The sequence below is a fragment of the Suricata suricatta genome, chromosome 7 (assembly GCF_006229205.1).
Source record: "Suricata suricatta isolate VVHF042 chromosome 7, meerkat_22Aug2017_6uvM2_HiC, whole genome shotgun sequence".
Lineage (NCBI taxonomy): Eukaryota > Metazoa > Chordata > Mammalia > Carnivora > Herpestidae > Suricata > Suricata suricatta.
This window is the reverse complement of record NC_043706.1, coordinates 76,493,989-76,501,043: the sequence shown is the minus strand read 5'-3', so window position 1 is coordinate 76,501,043 and position 7,055 is coordinate 76,493,989.

Here is a 7,055-nt window from a genome sequence, read left to right as displayed (position 1 = left end):
TTTTTTTTTTAAAGTACCTTAAAAACATGATGGATGAAATTTTTTTATTCTAAAATAACTCCTGAAAAGTACTTTATACAGAGCTCTAAGCTGCCTGTTAGTAGTCAGATATAACTGATTCTCTTGTAAGACGTTTCGTTGACCATCTTTGTCCACCCTTTATCTATTTTGACTAAAAGGTGGTGGTTTTTATCTGAATTCTGTCTACCTTTGAAAGTGGTACTATCTCTCTTAAAGAATAATTTTAAATACTTTTAGCTTTCCATTGGGACCACTGGTATTAAGTCAGCATTAAAGGCTTAGAGAATAGGAACCAATCAAGAGTTAAGAGTTTTACACTCCCCTGCCCTCCTACTCCTGAGTCACTTCAATGCCAGCCAGCCCTTCAGCCATCTCCTTTCTTCTCTTTTGGGAGCCATACGCACATATTTCCTTAAAGTTGTTCCACTATACTTTGCTCTCAAACAATGGACAGTCCCCTTCACAATCTTTATATAGTTTCCATCTACCTCTTCATCCTCCCTTAATTAAACCTTTTTCAAGCATTAACATTTATGCCAATATTAACATTAATGTCAACTGTCACATTTCCCAAATAAGCCAATGCTTAAATACATTATCCTCTCTCTAATCTTTCAGTTCTTATTTACAAAGGCTTTGGTGTTTCAGTCATTAACTTGAGTTCTTACAAACAACTAACCAGACTACTTGAAAGTGCAAAAAAACATAAGAGATTTAGTTTACAACCTCAAAAGATTATTTGTCCTGTATGGTACATGTAAGCTTTTAGAACTATTGGCATATTACTCAACTTACATATAATGTTGGAAGGAACTAGTACACACCCTTCATCTTCCCCAATCCTATTAACATTTTGTTACAAAACTTCAGTAAAAAAAAATAATTCTACAGTGAATACCCATATATCAACTACCTAAACTCTACAACAGTAAATTGTACTTGCTATATATGTTACATAAATACAGTATATCCATCTATTCTCCAATTATGTTGAGTTTAACTGTAAAATTTTGAAAACCGAGTGTTCATAAGTAGAGTATTTCAGTTAAATAAAAAGTGATCAGAAAACCTTGGTCAAATACCTATAAACCTAATTTTCTTTGGAAATTCAGGTTATAGTCTCAGGTATCAGACTATAGACACATGATTAAGGAATGCACAATGAGTAGGACCTTTGGAAAGCTAATGGAAAAGGGCAATCCAATTGTTGATATTAACCCTTTGATTCTAAAATTTGAGTGCAGTAAATGATCACTTAAAGAGTAAGGATAGTTTCAACCACTGATAACCCTTATTGTATAGCAGAATGATTCCTTGGAATGGTAGATCTCCAAGGTTTTGATAGTAAGAACCAAAGCTCTCTCCAATTCTATGTTGCTAAGTACAGTAGAATAATAGAGATCTGTTTAAAGATCTTAGTGTTGGGGTGCCAGGCTGGCTCAGTCAGAGCATGCAACTCTTGGTCTTGAATTCAAGCCCTATGTTGGATGTGAAGATTACTTAGAGGGGCCCCTGGGTGGCTCAGTAGGTTAAGTGTCCGGCTTCGACTCAGGTCATAATCTCATGGTTCGTGGGTTCAAACCCTGCGTCGGGCTCTCTGCTGATTACTAGCTCAGAGGCCTGGAGTCTGCTTCAGATTCTGTCTCCCCCTCTCTCTGACCCTCTCCTACTCGCACTCTCTCTCTCTCTCAAAAACAAATAGGAAACATAAAAAAAATTTTTTTTAAAGACTACTTAGAAATAAAACCTTAAAAAAAATCTTACTGTAGAAGGCAATTTTTAGTTCAATTTAAATTTTTTTAATGGTTTTTTTTTTTTTGAGAGACAGAGACAGCACGAGCAGGAGAAGGTCAAAGAGAGAGGGAGACACAGAATCCGAAGCAGGCCCCAGGCTCCGAGCTGGCTGTCAGCACAGAGCCCAACGTGGGGCTCGAACCTATGAACCGCGAGACCATGACCTGAGCCAAAGCCGGAAGCTTAACCAACTAAGCCACCAGGCGCCCCTTGAGTTCAATTTAAATCAGACATTTCCATGTTGGAAATAAAAGTCATTGAAATGTTTTCTACCTGCGATACCCTCCCAAGACTCTCGACTACCAAGAACCCATTTGAATTAGGTTTGGGCAACTAATTGGGATAGTTTCTAATTTTAGAATAAAGGAACTATTTGTAATTTAGGAGTAGCTATGGAGGAGTTTGATTAGTATCTATTATCTTTTATGACCAGATATGAAATGCCACATATTTTTTGCCACTTTATGTATTAGACTAGAAAAATTACTTTCCTGAATCCTTTCTTATCCATAAAAGCTATTGTGTGAATTACTAGAGAATGAAGTATTTTCATTATGTTTATCAATGTCTTCTAAGCTATTAGATGTTCAAGATACATATTCTAATTAAACGGAGCTCAAATAGGACATCAAGCTTCCTTTGACAAACGTGCATATAATTTTCCATGAAGATTGCTTCTGCCAATCCTCCCATTTTTTCTGTTTCTACCATTACAGAGACTTAATTCAAAGACTGGAATTAATGCTACATAATACATGATAAATTATTTGTAGAACAGAAGGAACTTTACATTTGTGTCACCAATTGTACACTAAAAGAACATTACTATAAACTCTGCTTTAGAAAATGAATTCTAAGGGGAGCCTGAGTGGCTCAGTTAAGCGTCCAACTCTTGGTTTTGGCTCAGGTAATGATCCTGGGGTCATGGAATTGAGGACTGCATCGGGCAGGAAGCCTGTTTAAGATTGTGTGTGTGTGTGTGTGTGTGTGTGTGTGTGTGTGTGTGTCTCCCTCTGCCCCTCTCCCTTGCCTTAAATAAATAAAATGAATTCTAAGATCTCAACAATGAACCCTCAGTAAATGCAACCAACCCGTTGTATAAATCTTAAATTGTAATTCTACTTGGGATTATAGCACAAGTTTTAAGCTTGACAAATACAGTTCCTGGATGTTAGTAATGTTACTTCTACATTTCATCATATTTAATTTAGAATTCCAAGATCACTAAAAGGATATGCAAAGTCTTAATCTGAACTGTCAGTAATTAATTCAAGACAATATAATCCAAGAGATTTAAAGAAAAGGGATTTAGTTGAAGCATAAAATAGATTATCCCTACCTGTTAAAAATCCACCCCATACCTACAAAGAAGCTTATCTAAAAACTATAAAGAAACTTTCTTTTAAAGCTTAAATTTGGTGTTTTTATTTATTTTATTATTTTTTAATGTTTTTTAAATTTATTTTTGAGAGACAGAGAGACAGTGCAAACAGGGGAGGGTCAGAGAGAGAGGGAGGCACAGAATCTGAAGCAGGGTCCAGGCTCTGAGCTAGCTGTCAGCACAGTGCCCGATGCGGGGCTCGAACCCACAAACCGTGAGATCATACCCTGAGCCAAAGCCAGACGCTTAACTGAGCCACCCAGGCGCCCCAAATTTTGTGTTTTTAAATAGCATTCTATAAAATGTACTCTTAACTTTCCTTTCTGATTTAAAAACAAGTAGTTCCTGAATTATACATGACTTGAGCTTATACACTTCTGCCATCTCATCTCCAAATACAGACATATTCTTTCCATTTGAAAACCATTGTAGTTGGTGGTTTTTGAAAGATTTATGGATTCAAAAGTACAAAAAAGAAACAAAAACTTTGAGGCTTTAGCTCAGGGATCGGATGCTCAGCAAGGCAGGCCCGTGATTTAAAAATGTATTTAGTTCAGCAATGTCTTTCAAAAATTTAAATATAAATGGGAGGATTATGAAACTATCAGCCATCCCATACCCTAAAGTACACATAAATAAATATGTTTGAGTCTCTTAACCTGAAGCAGCTATCAGTTGCATAGAAGCAATGAAAATTGGGGAGCCTTCCACCCTCTAAATAAAGGATAATGTATTCAGCAGTATGATGGAGGGTTATTTGGAGATAGGAGATGCACAAAAAAACTAACAGAAGTATGAAATGTTGGGGGTGCCTGGCTGGCTCAGGTGGTGGAGCATGCAACTCTTGACCTTGGGGTCATGAGTTGGAACCCCACTTTGGGCCTAGAGATTACTTTTAAAATAAATTGTAAGAGGGGCGTCTGGGTGGCTCAGTTGGTTAAGCATCCAACTCTGGGTTTTGGCTCAGGTCATGATCTTGCAGTTCATGAGTTTGAGCCCCACATGGGCTCTGTGCTTACAGTTCAGAGCCTGCATGGGATTGTCTCCCTCTCTCTGCCTCTTCCTGCTCTCCACCACTACTTGGCTCTCAAAATTAACAAAAATAAAACTTTAAAAATAAAATAAATTATAAAAGGTCAGTTTTACCCAGCTTGAAATCTTGAACTAACAAAAGGGAAGTAAACTTTATATTTTCTCCCTTCATTAAGTGGGTCCCCAGTATCAGAATTCAGAACTTAAACTGGAAAACTGTCTCTTAACATAGAATTTTACAAATAGGTAGAGACCACCATTTAACACTTTTTCAGAGGGAATACCACAAATTTACTGTCATAGGTGCAGTTCAGAGTCCATGGGAGGCAGAAGGGATGAGGTCAAGAGGACTGGTAAAAGTGTTGAGCCTTGTGAGGGAAAAAGAAAGGCTACAGGAAGACAAAATATTTCAGTTCCATTTTCATGTTGTATTTAGTGCTTCTGCTCACTATTACCAAAGCTGTACTTTCGAGGCCTGACCAATCTTCTACTTGCTATGTATTTCCACGTGGATATCCTAAACACCCCTCAGAGTTCCAACATGCAAATCAAAATTATCTTCCTCTATAATTCAGATCCCCTCCAATTCCTCTAATTGCTAGTTTTATCTTCCTAACTGCCCAATTTAAAAACTCTTCTTACCTTACCCTCCATGCAGTTGCTCAACTCTTAATTCTACCTTCAAAACATTTCCTGAGTAAGGCCATACCTGGGGATTCTCTCTGATAATATCCTCAGGCTCATTTCTCTTATTTTAAACTATTGACATATACTTTTTCCTCAGCTTTTCTTTCCAAGCTGTTCTCCATATTTTCACCTGTTTTCTTTTTAAAGCAGGAATCTCTTTCCCCTGCTTATTAACCTTTGATGGCTCTGCTATACTTGCAGAATAAAGTTGCAACTCTTCAGCACATTCAAGGCCTTTCAGGTTCTTACCCCAATATACCCTTCAATATACTGTATCTTCTTTCTGTGCAAGACTTCCACATCTTTTCACACCACTGTTCATGCAGACTTTTACTCAATTATTTTCCTTTTCTTAACATGTCAAATACTATATCAAATTATCTTAAGACCTAATTCAGTGCTACTTCTAAGGTATCTTAATTCTGAACTAGACAATCCCTACTCATCAGTATAACTCACTACCTTCTGGAAAAAAAGGGACTTTTTGTTTTCATCCCTTCAGGCATTTGTTGTAGGGAAGGGGAATGCAGCTTATATTTTAGTTACATTTGTCATTTCTTCTTCAACCACCTGTACTGTTAACTTTAGGTTCTGCCATTTATCATTATTTCCTGAACATAACTTCACACGTAAGCCCCCACACATTAAACTGTGGACATGCTGCTCAGAAATGTCACAAAGGAACTGAGAAATGTCAAACAAGGGTAAGGGGTGTCTGAGACAGTTTTATTTTCCAAGACAGGGATTCTGTATTAGTTTCATTGTTAGAATTTTCATAATCTTATACAGAAATGTGTTATCAAAACTGCAAGAATGAACCATTTTGAGTCAGACTGGGAGAGATCTAAGCCAACCCACAGTTTTAATATTAACAACACATTACTAGAAAAAAACTAAAAACTATTGACTAAAATAGAGGAAATTTTCAAACTATGGACTGAATTTAGATTTTCCAAGTATTTGTGAAGGTATTTGCATCTATGTAAGCAGGAATGGAGACTCCAACAAAATGCGAACATCAAATAGAAGTTTCTCTGCATCTTTTGGGGCACCTGGGTGGCTCAGTCAGTTAAGCATCTAGCTTCGGCTCAGGTCATGATTTCACGATTGTGGCGTCGGGCTCTGTGCTAGCTCAGAGCCTGGAGCCTGCTTCAGATTCTGTCTCCCTCTCTGACCCTCCCCTGCTTGCACTGTTTCTGTCTCTCAAAAAGAAAAAACATTAAAAAGTTTCTTTGCATCTTTAAACCCTTTCCCTTCCCTTCTAGAACTGCTTGCTTGGTGTCCCCATTCAAAATTTGCCTGCCTTTTTTACTACCTCTTGAAGGTCTCCTTAATCTCAAAAGCAGCCCTTTTTCGTATTTTAAGCCATTTAATATGGTTCTTTCTCCAACTTTGTCTGGAAGAACCAGGAATAGGGCAGAGGTGGGTGGGTTTGAGTTGTTACAACTCAGCTCACTCAGACATCTAAATGCTTTTGAGAACACACTGAGGGGGTTGAAGGACAAGGCATCCAAGAGTCTAGGCTATCTACCACAGCCACAGCTCCTCACAATTTCACCGTCTTGGGTGGGCTGCCAGCTGCCCTCTCCCAGACTCATTCTTCGGCCTGATGCCGAGGGGCACAGCACAGGGATAGGGCCTAGGTTTCCTTCCTTCTCATCACCAGAGTAGGGCTTTGAAAGAGGTTAAGTAAAGACAAAAGCAAGTAATGTGGGTTTTTGTAGCTAGCTTGATCATGTACTAGGGAAAAGAAATACAAGTGGTTTTCCCCAAGTGTGGCATGACTGGATGCCATTTAAGTTCTACATTTGTGTGACACACAAGCTTTATACTGTAATATTGCGAAGGAAGGGGATGATTATGTAGTACAGCTGACCCCTGAACAACATGGGGGCTAGGGATGCCCACTCCATGCAGTTGAAAATCCACAACTCCCAAAGACTTAACTATTAATAGTCTATTGACCAGAACTTGAGTCCATTAACACATTTTCTATGTATTATATACTGTATTCTTATAATAAAATAGCTAGAGGAAAAAATAACATTTATAGTACTATACTATATTTATATAGGTATTTATAAAAACCCATGTCTAGGTAGACAAATACAGTTCAAACCCATGTTATTCAAGTCAACTG